Genomic DNA, 13,961 nt, shown 5'->3' with positions numbered 1-13,961 from the left:
AGAAATAGATTTAAGGAAGGATTTCCCTTGGGTCCTGTTTTGACAAACAGAGACATTGGAACCTTTCAGCCTTCTTACTATGTTTTAGACAGAGCATGTCTGCTGTCTCCTGCTGGTTGGCCAGCACAGGCCTGGCCCATATTGCAGAGGCACTCTGGATCTGTGGGGTGAAATATGGGTCCAAGTATCAGAAAACTGGCTGACATTTTAAGTCTGTACTTTTAATCCTAAGTAGTAACCATAGATCACCATTCTCTATGCACTCATGTGCACATCCCTGCCCAAGAAGAAAGCTATGAAAGAGGAAGGCAAATCTATGGAAGTCTATGAAAGAGGAAGATCTATGTCTCTATACACAGGGCAAGGGCTGATTTTTTTTTTTTTTTTTTTTTTTTGTAATTTTAATGTGGGTCTAAGAATGCAGGGTTTGTTAAAAGCTGACAGGAACAGAGGAAAGGGCCTGTAGTCTCCAGCATTTTCTGTCATGTCATTAAGGTTTTCTTCTTTGACAGAGCACTACAGAGACAGTGATAACAACAGAAATGGCAAAAGAGCAAAAATGTATCCTTTTAAGTTCTTTTTAGTAAAAAATACAGTACAGGCCCATCAATGGCCTGAGCCTTCTCACTGTGATCTCAGTTTTGGGATATCTTGATAATGCTCCTTTCACTTGTACTACAGACTGTATCAGAAGTCTGGCAAGATGAGGCTTCAGTGAGATAAACCATTCACATAAAAATGACAGATTTCAGTCACAAGATGCTATCACTAGCTTGGGAGATAGCGAAATGAGAACTCTCAGAAAGCAGACTGCACAGAGCAGTCCTGCTGAAAGATGACAGTGCCACAGGACGACCTCACACATCTGATTCCCTGCCAGTGAAGGCAGATGGGACTGTGTGGTGTGCTGCAGGCACTAGGTTGCTTCCCTTGAGTGATCAAATACAAGAGCTGAAACAATCACTGAGGCAGAGAATTGCACAATGCTGCTGCTCCTATCCACACACCTTCTACTGAGCATCTTGGGAAAAAGGGATCAAGGGGAAACAGAAAAATAGAAATGAAGGTGATGGTGCAGACTTCTTTGGCAAAGTATTTTCAGACCAGCAGATTAAAGCCAAATGTGAACCATGTTATTATTAGCAATACAATTTGACAAACAAATGTATTACAACATTTTGAACAATGAAATTTAGAGTGTTTGCAACTTTTAAATAGAAAAATCCCTCCCAAGAGACATGTACAGAGCTGTCCCTTTCTTCCAGGAGATTTAAAACACGGAAATGCTTCAGAAATTTGCTTAAAACATGATTAACTCTGTTGTTTTTCACATTTTCTCCCCACATTTTAAAATTGTCTTTGAAAGTAAGTGACATCATGGCTGTACCAGCTGGAGAATGGCACAAACAAAGTGTACTGGAACAGGAGTGACAGACTGCAGGGCAGTTCTAATTAATAAATTACTTGCCTTGCCAGGCACAAAGCAGTTGGGTATTGATCCGATGAAGAAATTGAGCTTTTGCATGAGTAATATAGTACTAAATAAAGCAGTGCATGCTTGTTTTGAGAAAGTACCAAGCAGGGGGTTGTATGGAAAAGAGAAGAGTGTTGGGGTTTTGTTTTTCTGTTTACTGCTTCTTCCTTTTGTGCTTTGCTGTGCACTTTTCAGTCTGAAACTGGAAGGGTGGCCAACAGGGGTTTTTCTTCTGCATCAACAAAGTCTTCTGGTAAGGCTTTGGCTAGGACTTTTCCCAAAGTTGTACACCCACACCTCTCAAACAGTCCAGTGGCTTGGCAATACTCCTTTCTGTGTCTCTCAGTCTAGGCTGGTTTGGAGGTTGCTTGTTCTTGGAGACACAGCAGTGGATATAAATTGATGTAGACACCAGAGAGAGATTTTTAATACAAAATGTGTTGTGCAAACAGGGAACAACATGGTCATCATCATCATCCTAATCTGTAAATTGAACTTGGTCTCTCCTTATTTATAAGTAACTTATTCATAACTAAATATTCTTTGGAGTTAGATCACTAATTTTCCTGATCCTCTTGTTCTGAGCTTTCTTAGTATTTATCCATGGAGTAGAAGGGTTCCGCCCTTTGTCCCTCCTATAGCCAGCTTGCTTTGGCAGATGCAGCAATTCATCAATCAGTTCTATTGCACCTGAAAAGGTCTGCTTCTCTTTCAAATACACCTTATTTTTTGGGAGAGAGAAGTGCTTCCTTCCTTAGTGTCTCATTTCATGCCTGTACCAGTTGACCTGGTAAAGCTGGTTTCTGTCAGGACACAAACCTGTCTCAGGACCAGAACAAAAGCCATTTAGAGTAACAGCCTGAATTCCTATTCTGGAGCTTTTTCATGGATCACTTTTTTTTTTTGTTTGTTTGTTTCCCCCAGGCCCAGTAGTGATTTATTTCTAACTGAAGTTGTCAGTTACATATGAAATTTATAATCACATATTAATAAAAGATCCTTTAAAAAACATTTAATAACAAACAAAAACCAAACAAACCTGAAGAAACCATCTTTGTTTTAAACAAACATAACATAGGCCTACACAACACCCTTCCCTAACACTATGTTAAGGACAAAAGTTAAATAGCCAATTCTACCGCCTCTTCTCACACAAGCAGAGCTGGGCAACACAATTCAAGTCAGGATCATGGTTTTAGAAATGGCACTTGTCTCCTTATCTGCTGACATTTGCAGCCTATGCACACACATATGAGCTATTTGGTCACCCCTAAGTATTTCTAGAGAGCAATTTACTTATCTGCTGCACACATCTACCTGCATATAATCTTCTGCAAGTGCCTCCATTCATACCTTGAATGCAGTGACTCTAGGTGAGTGTCTCAGGAGCCTCACCTCACATCTCTATGGCTCTGCCTTGTAATTTCAAGGTCATACAGATAAAATTATCTAGGGTTATATTTCTTGGTGATTACACTGGAATCATTATCAAGGACACATTTGCTTCCACAATTGTAGCAATGGAATTACATTTCTACCATAAAACTGGGCTCTGTTAAATGAGATAGTGGCTTTCCACCTTCAAGGTGTTACTAGTTTCCATATCCTACTTTCTGTGTGCACAAATAAAAAGAGGATTTTATCATCTCTCTCCTCAAACTCATCCCAGATTTCAACAGCTCTGCTGTGTTTTTTCCAGTTCATGCACCAGCACCTCTGAAAGTTTTTAGACAGAAAATGGGATTACAAATGGAATCCTTAAAAACAATGGCAAGATAATGGTTACACAGGTGTAATAACATCTGGTTTAATTTACAGAGTATGCATGAATTGACAAACACATTAGTCAGAATAGAGCATATAAATTCAGAAGAACAAGATAAAACATAGAGAAGGAGAAAAACTAATTTCCAAGACTTATAGTTTTGCTTGCAAGTCTACTTTTAAACACAAATATTTAGATGTTATTTCTATATATATTTAACATTAAATATACTTTTTTTATTTCCTGTAAGAAATATAGAAATAAGAATTTCTTTCCCCCAGATTTCTTGTGAAAGAACTATACTGACTTGATTTCTGTCAAGGACATACCTATTACTGAACCTCCCAGGCATATGTTGAACACTCAATTAGTACCAGGAAATGGCATAAATCTTACAATTAGGATAGAGTCAATGCCAAAGATATTAACTTAAAACCTAATTTTAGCACAAAAAAAGGCATTTAGAAAAGCTTTTATCCACTAGGAAAAAAGTGCCAGACATAGAGAAAAAAAAAGAAACAATGTAACACATTTGCAAATTTCTCTTAATACGTTTGTAATTGTCATTCCAAAGAACCACATTGCTGTCATGGAGTCTGTTCTTGTGCCCTGTTTCCCAAGGGTCCTGGTTTCAGAATTGTTATTTCAGAATTGTTAGAGCTTACAGCAGAGAACACTGCTGAGGGGAAGCACTGTTAGCTAACTGGCATCGCAATTTCTATTACTGTAAGGATTTTAGGAGCCCAGCTGTCTGTCTCAAACACTCTTAAGGCCACAGAAGGACTTTGCCATGAGATAAGCACAGGATGGAGTCACAGGGTGGTGCTAACCCAAGGCCTGGTGGAGGCAAGATCTGGTTAGCTCATCCTGGTTAATGCATCCAGACCAAAGTTCACACTGGGGCGAACAGTGTAAAGAAGCAACTACTTACGTGTATATCACTGGCCAAACAAAGATCACCCCAAGTTATGGGACAGATAGCATCTGTGACCAAGGGCCACTGAAGCCCCCCTGAATATGTCTCTGTGGATACATGGAACTTGGACTGTGAGAGAAATCACCACTGTGGGAACTTGAGATAAGCATGGGTGGTACTATTGTCCAGGTGTAGTCTCAGACCATGGGAGAGGCTAGCAGAGGTTGGGAAGAAGATTCTATCACTGATAATGGACACAAAGAATGCAGAATTTATGACCACAATGAAAGCCAACTCTGAAACTGTGCTAAAATCAGCTCCAATGGGAAAAAGGTAATTCTGGCAAGAGGAGATCGTGAGGATGGACTCACAGCCTATCAACCTAAGAAACCCACAGACCCAAAAGAAGAAAAAGACTGAACATACAGACTAATGAGCATTAGAAGTGAGGCAATCATTTAACCAATAGTATAAGAGAACTGTGTATCCAATGAGCCTTAATTCCTATATTTGCTAAGATGTATAAATAGTGAAAATTTTTGAACAACAATGTAGCCCCTCACAACTGAGAAGCCCAGGGTAAAGAAGGAGCAAGGGGATGCCTCTGGATCCATGTGTGGTGACCATCTTCTTGTTCCCTCTCTCTGTCTTTCCTCTCTTGTTTATTTCTGGTCAATTTATTTATCTTTTCAATTTCTGTCCATATCTCTAGCTCACATTCATTGTTAAATAAAATCTGTAGTATTGACTTTGGCATGTGATCTTGCTTGAACCTTAATTCTGACACAGGCATCTTTCATTAATCAGATCTTAACAATTTCACAATTTATTTGGTGTGTATTTCCATCATAAACCTTGTGGTAGATTTGTAATGTGAGTAGGTCTTATTCCCTTCCAGGCTAGATCTGCTTGGGGAGCCTTGCATCCAGCAGAAAGATATTGTGGTATAATAGGAACCAATTTCCACAGCATTAGCTGCTGCTGGAGACCCGACATCCCAACTATCTGCATTTCAGGAGTTCTTTTCTTTGGATTAACTCTAATTAGGACCAGTTTGGTCCCAGTCTCTGGATACTGACTGAAGAGTGCTTTGGGGTCCTGTTTTGTTTTAGTTTCCCCTGAGAATGAGAACCTAAGTGCTATGAATAGTTTCTGGTCAAGAACCAAGGTGCAGTAGGCAGGGAATTTATAAGATTGGCTTCCAAACCGCCATTCCAGCCTGAATGGAAACACTAATACAAGTGCACCCAGTAAGCACTACACTCTGGAGCTAACAGTAGGGCTCCCCAAACTCCCGCTGCAATTAAGTGAGTAAGATGGAAGTGCTCTTGAGCATTAATTCTGGCTCTATCAGCAGTGGTGCCTCCTCTATGGGAGCAATGACTGCAGGGAGAGCACAGAACTGGCATTGAGACATACAGGACTAACATCAGAGTTAAAAATAAATCAGCGTTTGGCTCTGTTGCTGGATCAGTTTTGGTTACATTATCATAGTTGCTAATAAAGGAGTTTTCAAAGCCATGTGCTGCATGAAAGAGCACTGCACATCCCAGTTTCTCTTGTGCACACAGGAGGCACCTCTGCACTGCATCAGAGATTTCCAGGCTGCACAGGTGTCCAGGTTGGGCTGGTTCCCAGCACAGTGAAGCCCACCTTTGGCCAGTCTGTAAGGATTCAGATCTTATGCTCAAATATGGAGCAGGTGAAGGAGATGAAGATGTCTTACCTTCTTTTTCTTATGCACTCAGAACATGCCCCATGACTGATTCAGGACCTAGATCTATTGTGACTCTACTGATGAGAGAAAACAGCTGTTCATTGAAACACAAATTTATCAGGATCAATATCCTGATTTACAAAGTTTCTGTGATAAAACTGAAAATAAGAATTGTGTTAAGCTTAGTCAATCTTATTTAGATTATCACAAAACATATTAAGATATATTAAAAGGCATTTACATACAGTTTTTTGTTCTACATAATGATTTTTATCCTATTGAGAGAAGGAAATTTCAGTTTTCTGAACTGAGATCTTATGGAATTTCCTGTTGGTCCATGAAAAACTTTTGTTTAAATTTAGGAAGGAAGCACAGTTCCGAACAAATTTCCCATGAGAACAAAATTGCCTTCTCAGTCTGTCTCTAGGCCATAATTCTTCACTCTTCAATTCCTTACCAATAATGCTGTATTATGGCTAGCTCTGATGAGAGCATACAGAGTGTGCAGAATCCTTCCTCTGTGTTTTATCTACATCTCACCTCTATTTCTTTATCTGTACCCAGTATGAATGTAGGTTCATCCTGCAGCCTTTGAAGGTAACTGTAAGAGATCAGGAGGAGCAAAGCTAAGGTCTAAGGCTTAGAGCACTTCAAATGATAGCTCGTGAACTGATTGATTCATCCTCAAACCACCCTTTGTCTTCAAGGACACTCCATTTAGAGGCAATTTTCCTCCTGTGTGCTATCAGTGGCAGGATCATGGCCATCGGCTTTCTACCAGTGCTTTGAGCAGGGAAATGTGTCCCTGCATTTCTCTGAAAAGTGACAGTAAAACCCAAGGATGTTGTGGAAAGGAAATAATAAATATTCAATTTTAACTAGAATGTACATTTTGCAAACTTTCTTCTCCAAATTCAGTGCACATTTGAAAATGCATTATATTCAGCCAAGTTCAAGGCTTTAGAACATGCCTTTGAGAAATGTCTGCTATAGTGGTGTGCTATATCTCAGTAAAATTTACTCACAGAAACATGCATCATAAAGCTGTTTTGTTCCTCAAAGAGGAATGTACATGTAGAATTTAAAGCACTGGTTTTACACTACAGATTTATTTTGTTCTAATATTTTGCAATATTGATCAAATTGGTTTGAGAATGCTGAAAACTACATCATTATGGCCTGCTTATTTACAGCTCCTTCTTACATAAATTCACAGTTCATTCTAAAATTATAAATAAAAATAAGTGATCTGCATCTAATCCTTTTTTTTTTTTTTTTGGAGTATTGGTTGTGTGTGTGATCTGTTTCTATCAGGGTCATATGCACCTATCAACACTGCTTTTTTGCTCTCTTGATGGATTAATTTTAGGTGACCAAATTAGTAGGGATTGAATTATTAGAACATGAAAAAAAAAAAAGTTTTCATGCCTGGACTGAAGCCACACAAATTTTCAGATCATGAGTAGGAGAAGGAACAGCATTTGGGGTGTTCAATCAGGTATGCAGATGCAAAGATGCATCATATCCCTTCATTTGGCCTGCCCTGCAAAACAACTGTTTCTTAATCTCCCCACGGTAAAATCTTCATCTAACAGCCCTTCAGCCAATTAGAAAGCATGGTCTTTGAAGGTGATCTTTCCTCTAATAATGGAGTCTAAGAAATCTGCCAGAAGGGACACATAAATGTTGCTGTAGTTATCCCATGTAAAAAAAAAGTTTTTGTCATGTATAAATGTATTTTTTATATGAACAGATGAAAATGGCAACTAGATTTTCAGCATATTTGAAGACAAAGTCGTTGGTGGTATTTCTCTCATTACAAAGATGTATAAAACATGTTATCTGCATCAGTAGTCTAATGTTCCAAAATCTAAGTCTAAAAATATTTAAAATTACATAAATCATGGAAATACCTCCAATTAGTTTTACAAATCCCAGAATCCAAACAATGTTAGCTGATCTGGAGACTGGAAAGCTCCAGCAGAAACATGAAGTTGGAAATGTTCACAGTGTTACTCAGCAGAGTGGGAAATGACAAAGTGGTTAAGAGTGATGAAGGATGTGAATGTTTGCATTCAACTCTGAAGCTTTTAACCACTGTGACACTGCATACTCCTGAGACTTTACTCTTTGGAGTAAGTCCCACTCAGTTTAGCAGGTACAGCAGTAACAAGTGCTGAAAACTTTTTTTCTTATGAGGACAGGTGTTCCAGACGATTTTTGTTACTAAAAATTACTGGCCATCTTTTAGCCTGAGAGACCTCTGCTTACTGAGAATCTAGATGTTCATGCTCTGACTTGCCCCCTGGATGAACCTGTTTCTCTCCATCAGCTGTGCTGGCCAGGGAGATAGGTATGCAAATTTGAAGTAGTCTTTTAATTGAGCTCATAAGAAGCTTCACTTTCTAATTTCTTTTCCCTGGTTTTGTTTAGCAGAGGATGTCTTTTGGGACACATTCTTAGTTTCTTCTTCAGCCTTATGACACAAGCAGTGGACTTCAAATAGGATCTGCACTGCTAGAAGTACCTCATGCAGCTGCTTCCTCTTAATATCTATGCACTTGATTGTCTCTAGGCAGTATTATCTAAGAGGAAGTGTGACTAGAGATGAGAAAATAATATTTTATGGATGATCCAGGAAATTCTGCTCTTAATTTTCAAATTAATTAGCTTTGACCATCTTACTCTACTTTCATGTTTTGTATATGAATATTCCAAAACCCAGGAAAGCAGATTGAAAATAAATAGCAAAATATGGAAGAAATTTACTATCATATTTTAGCCAAGGCTATTCACTCTAGAAATCCAAGCCTATGAAGTATATTTAGCTATGAACATAAAGGTGTGACATGATCAGTGGAGCCAAAAAGCGTATTTCAAACCAAATAGTCTTTGGGGCAAAGTTCGTTTCCCTTGTCTGTGACCACTGAAAATACAGATGTGTAAGTCAGATCAAAAGGGCTCTCTTCAGTTGCACTGCTCCCCACTGCTGTAGACATCTGTGTGATAAGATGATGAGCTTTCTAGACAGAGGCTGCAGTGACTAGTTCACATGCAGAAGTTTCAGAAGTGAAGGTGTGACCAGTGGATAACTTCCTGCAGTGCACACCTACAAGTCCTGAAAGCAGGAATGTGCTTATGTTGAAAGTTTGCAAGCAACAGCTCCAGCAGGGGATCTGATCTCATCCACAGATAATGGAAAGCACAATACAAGAGGCAGAGAAGATTATAATAAAATTTTAAAGTAAGGCACTGGAGATCCTGAACAATGGGAATAGTATTACAAATTGTTTAAATAATACCCTTTATTCACATGACCCTCAGGGAGGCTGAAAGTGCTCATTCTACAAAGAAGGTACATTCCTATCTTAAAGTGTAGAAACACATGTAGGGTATAGCTGATGAAAATAAGACTGCAAAACTGCTCATTTTCTCTCAAAATCTCATTTTTCACTGCTTGTTTTATATCATTCTTGGTGGGAACTATCAGCTGTTGTAGGATTGTAAGTAGAATGGACTGGGGCAATGAGAAGGCAAAATGCTTTTTAAGATGTTTCTTTGGGAACATGTACTATTTAAATGAGCAGAAACTTAACATTTACTTGATTAGATGCTCTCTTCTAGGAATGTTTGATCTGTAAACAATGTAGTACATGGCAACACCCCAACAACATAAACCATTTACAGTGATATCCTCGGCCACACATGAATTGTTTTAGCATGAATCTTCAACAGAATTTCATCTATTTTTCCAATTAAATTTTCATGATTTGTGGCAGAAATACCCAGTCATATATGATATTTTTTAATAGATCATTCATTCTGTCAAAATAAAGTCTATGAAAATGCTATCAAAATTTTAAGCTTTGTGAAGAATAGAATAGAATAGAATAGAATAGAATAGAATAGAATAGAATAGAATAGAATAGAATAGAATAGAATAGAGTGAGAGAACAAGTCTTATGAGAGGGGATTGAGGGAGCTGGAGCTGGTTAGCCTGAAGAAAAGAAGGTTCAGGGGGGACAATATTGCTCTCTACAAATACCTGAAAGAAGGTTGAAATGAGGAATGGGAGGTCTTTTTTCCAAGGTAATAAGTGACAGGGTGAGAAGAAATGTCCTTAAGTTGTGCCAGGAGAGATTTAGATTTGATACGGGAAAAATTTCTTCACAGTGCCCAGGAATTAGAAAAGACTTCCCATGGAAGTCACGGAGTCACCATCCTCAGAAATGGAGACACAGTTTAGTGGAGAACACAGTGGTACTGGGTTAAGGGTCAAAAGCAGTGATCTTAGAGGTCTTTCCCAACCTTTACGATTCTATGATTTTATTAACTTTTCTGATTTTATTCATAAATATCATGTTGTCTTCCTCCTCCCCTACAAAAAAAAAAATAAATTCACATGCTGAAGAGAACTTTTTGCAGAGGAGCAGATCTAATGACAAAGAATGCCCTCAGTTGGCATTCATGTGAAACCTGTGTGGTGGGATGGGACACATGTAGATCTGGACTCCTCATATAAGAAGTGGATGTCCATTTTAAGTCCTGCATTTTCAGGAATGCTGAGCAGGTTACAGCCTGCTCTTTATGCTCTTCCAGTCACCTTTTCCTCACTTTCAGTGGTGCTGGTATGCTTCAAAACAAAACACAGATTTGTTATCATTACTTTTGGTAAGTGCTCACCTTTTGTGTATTTCATATGCCCTCCCTAAGCAATACTTACTGTGATTCTTTCCCACACTACAAAGGTTTATTCTAGACTGGATTCAGAACCTGGAAATAACACACATGCACAGCTGACAACATATTGCTGTTGTGTTACCCTTGATATGAGCAATGGGCAGAAAGCTGAAGAAAATCCTCACAACTTTGCTTCCTCTTACAGTACTGAATAAAAATAACCAATCCTTTGTCAAAAATAAAGTCAAGGGATTATTTTTCTTACGTTATTTCATGCAATGCAGTTGTTTTTCTGTTATCAGAAAGTATGAAACCAGGTGTAACCATTCAGGATCTAACCCCACAGCCTTTGCATCTGGTACCATCAGGTGTGACAGTGATCAGTAACAGATGTATAATGTGACAGGCTAATAATAAAGCCCACAAAATGGATGTTTTATTTGCTCAGAGGGAAAATACTTTCCTAGTTCTTACTGTCTGGTATTTGTCAATGCCTGAAGCATAAATATAACCTCCTTCTTTCAGTTCTTGGTTTAGTTTTCAATATGCTTGAGCATTCAGCTTTTTTTCCCTATCAAAGATACATGGAGGGTCTCAATCTATGTATCATTCTCTTTGCTTGTGTCAGTTTTTTAATTATTTTGAAAGACCAAAATACTTACATATAAAGTGTATGGCATATAAATATATATATATATAATATACATATATAAAATATAATAAATATAAAAGTGTATGGCAATACTTTAGCTACCAGAATCTTATTCCAAAGGCAGGATGCATGCAACTGGAACAGCCTTTCATGTCTGGAAGCTGGGAGACATAAAACATGGCAATTTGCTGCAGGGATATACTAAGAATAATACCTAAAATGTACTTCAGACTAGTTGTTCATATGACTCTTCTCTCTGAATATGTAGATACTACCTTTTTTCTCCTATTTTCCTCCCTTTATGGATAGTATGCCCCCCAGGAGATGCCTGGAGAAATCCCTGGGGCTGTATGGAAGGTCAGGCTTGCAGCCAACCCTGTTGTTTGGGCAGAAGCTCTGAAAGAAGTGGTAATCCTTTCCTATACACAGACCATGGCCAGTATCACCCTCTTTGGACAATTTTATTTTCATCTAATTTAACCAGATGTGAAGTTAGAAGAAAACCAGACTTAACCAGGTGTAAAGTCTTTCCAACTCAGTCAGAATTATGTGACCTCACCAAGGTCAAGGCGCTGACAAAGCTCAGTGTTAATTCTTGCCCACTTTCAGCCTGCTGTAGCCCTCCTGGGCTCCCATCTCTGGCAGCCTTACTGAAAGGAGAATCTCCTCATTGCCCAGGCCTCTCTCCTGGCTGCAAACCAATTTAGATGCATAGTAAATACCACAATGAATAATCTGGTAAATCTGGTTAAATCTGGTTAAATCTGGTTAAATCTGCTTTACTGAGGCAGCCAGCACCCCAAAACCCACCCTCATTCACAAGTGCTTTAATTCTAATTTGGTCTGTTATAGAATAAATTATTTATTCAATAGACATAAAACTAGCAGACATAAGACTTCTACTACACAGGAATTAGGACAAAAAGAGACTCCTGGTAGATCTATACAGCCCGAGGTTAAAGGTGCCTATGAATGTTACAGCTAGTGAAGAAATAGCATAACTTAGGATTCAATGTGTCTTGCCATCCAATTGTTGGTACGGCACACATCGAGATCCTTTCCCTCAATCCCCTGGAAAGTAACCACAGAACCTGGGTCCAGGCTCCAGGGGGAGGTCTCCCACACTTTCAGGGTGTGCATGTAGAAGGTTTCTGCCTCTGTGATAACTTGTGTGTCTTTTATAGTTTGCAAAACGGCGTCTCTTAATCCAGAATATTTCCTTTATCTCTTCCCACTCAGCTCTCCAGATGAAGATGCTGATTCTTAGCTGAGGTCTGAGCCAGCCCTTTTGGCACCAGAATGACACCTTGCTGGGCCTTTCAGCCTGGGTTATCTCTTTATGCACCAAAAATCTGTGGTAGAGAGGGGGTGAGGGAGATGTCCTGCCACATAGGGACAGGCAGAAAACAAAAGAGCCTATTAGTTTTATTCTTTTCAGAAAAATGAGTACAACAATCATGAGTGATATAGTGTATACAGTGGTAACACACATTGCAATGTTTACTGATGCACTGTGAAATTTCAAAAGAACACTTTTTCCATTGAAAACTTCAGACCTTCATTGCAAGCAATGAAAATTGCATGCTAATTTTACAAATATTTCCTGTCATCACTGCAAGACAGTTTTTACATAGTTTTCATTGAAGCAACAGAGCAGAAATATCATTTTAAATTTCATAGCCATTCATCTCCATTATTTTGTTAATATGCTCTGCCATTGCCACATCTCCACTCAACCAAAAAATATACTGAATAGTTATAAGAGGATCAGCACCTTCCAAAATAATTGTTTGTTCAGGTGTGAAGTGTCTCTTTCATACAGAGTCTTTACATTAATGACTGTGTTTAATTAGGCTGGTTAAAAGTCAGAAAGAAGAAATTCGTTCTCAGCATAATAAACTGCTAATTACTGACTGCAAGGAAAAGGTTATGGATAAAGAGGACTTTGCTATTAAGGCACATAGCAGAACAACTTCCATTCCCCTCACATTTCCTGCATTTGTTACAAACAATTGCAAAACTCTTTTCAAGGCTTATTGGTCTCTCTTCCCCTACACTACTCTGAGATAAAGAAGCAGCTTTAATGCCAACAGTGTCATTTCCATTTTTATAGAGGGTGTAGAGGTATTTGAAGGAACTTTGCCAAGACACTAAAGATAGATTCTTAGAATTTCTCTTTCTCTAGGTTTTTTTTCATTGAAAAACCAAGTTACAGACACTTCAAAAACTCCTGTAGGAATGATATTTCCAAGCATTATTTGGGAAACTGTTTTCATTTCAAAATACTGAGATTTGTGTCTAGAGAATATCAAAGTAATCATAATTACAATGGTGAGTGGCATTGTAATGATTTTAAAACAAAGGTAACAGCTACCTAATGGATATTTGATTATTAGTTTTGTTTTCTTCTTAGTCTAAGTAGTTCCTGCAGTACAGAGCTGTGCTCCATGACTGTCACCTGCCCTTGCTGCACATGTGCATAACCCACGTTTGTTTGCGTGCCAGCAAGGCACTGACATGGCCTTCATCTCCCTGTGGGATAACTCAGGCTGGAAGGGGCCTCAGGAGGTGTCTAGTGTAGTTGGGCCCTAAGCATTCTGCTTTACTACATTTAACTGGGACAGTGGTTATTGTATTTGCAGGGAAATGCCCCGACAAAGGCAGGAATGATGCATCTGACTCCATGTTCTCAGAAGGCCAATTTATTACTTTATAATACTATATTATATTAAAGAATACTCTACTGTAGTAAAGAAT

Source organism: Haemorhous mexicanus, chromosome 2 (assembly GCF_027477595.1).
Source record: "Haemorhous mexicanus isolate bHaeMex1 chromosome 2, bHaeMex1.pri, whole genome shotgun sequence".
Lineage (NCBI taxonomy): Eukaryota > Metazoa > Chordata > Aves > Passeriformes > Fringillidae > Haemorhous > Haemorhous mexicanus.
The sequence above is the reverse complement of the archived record's forward strand: the minus strand, read 5'-3'. Positions refer to the sequence as shown.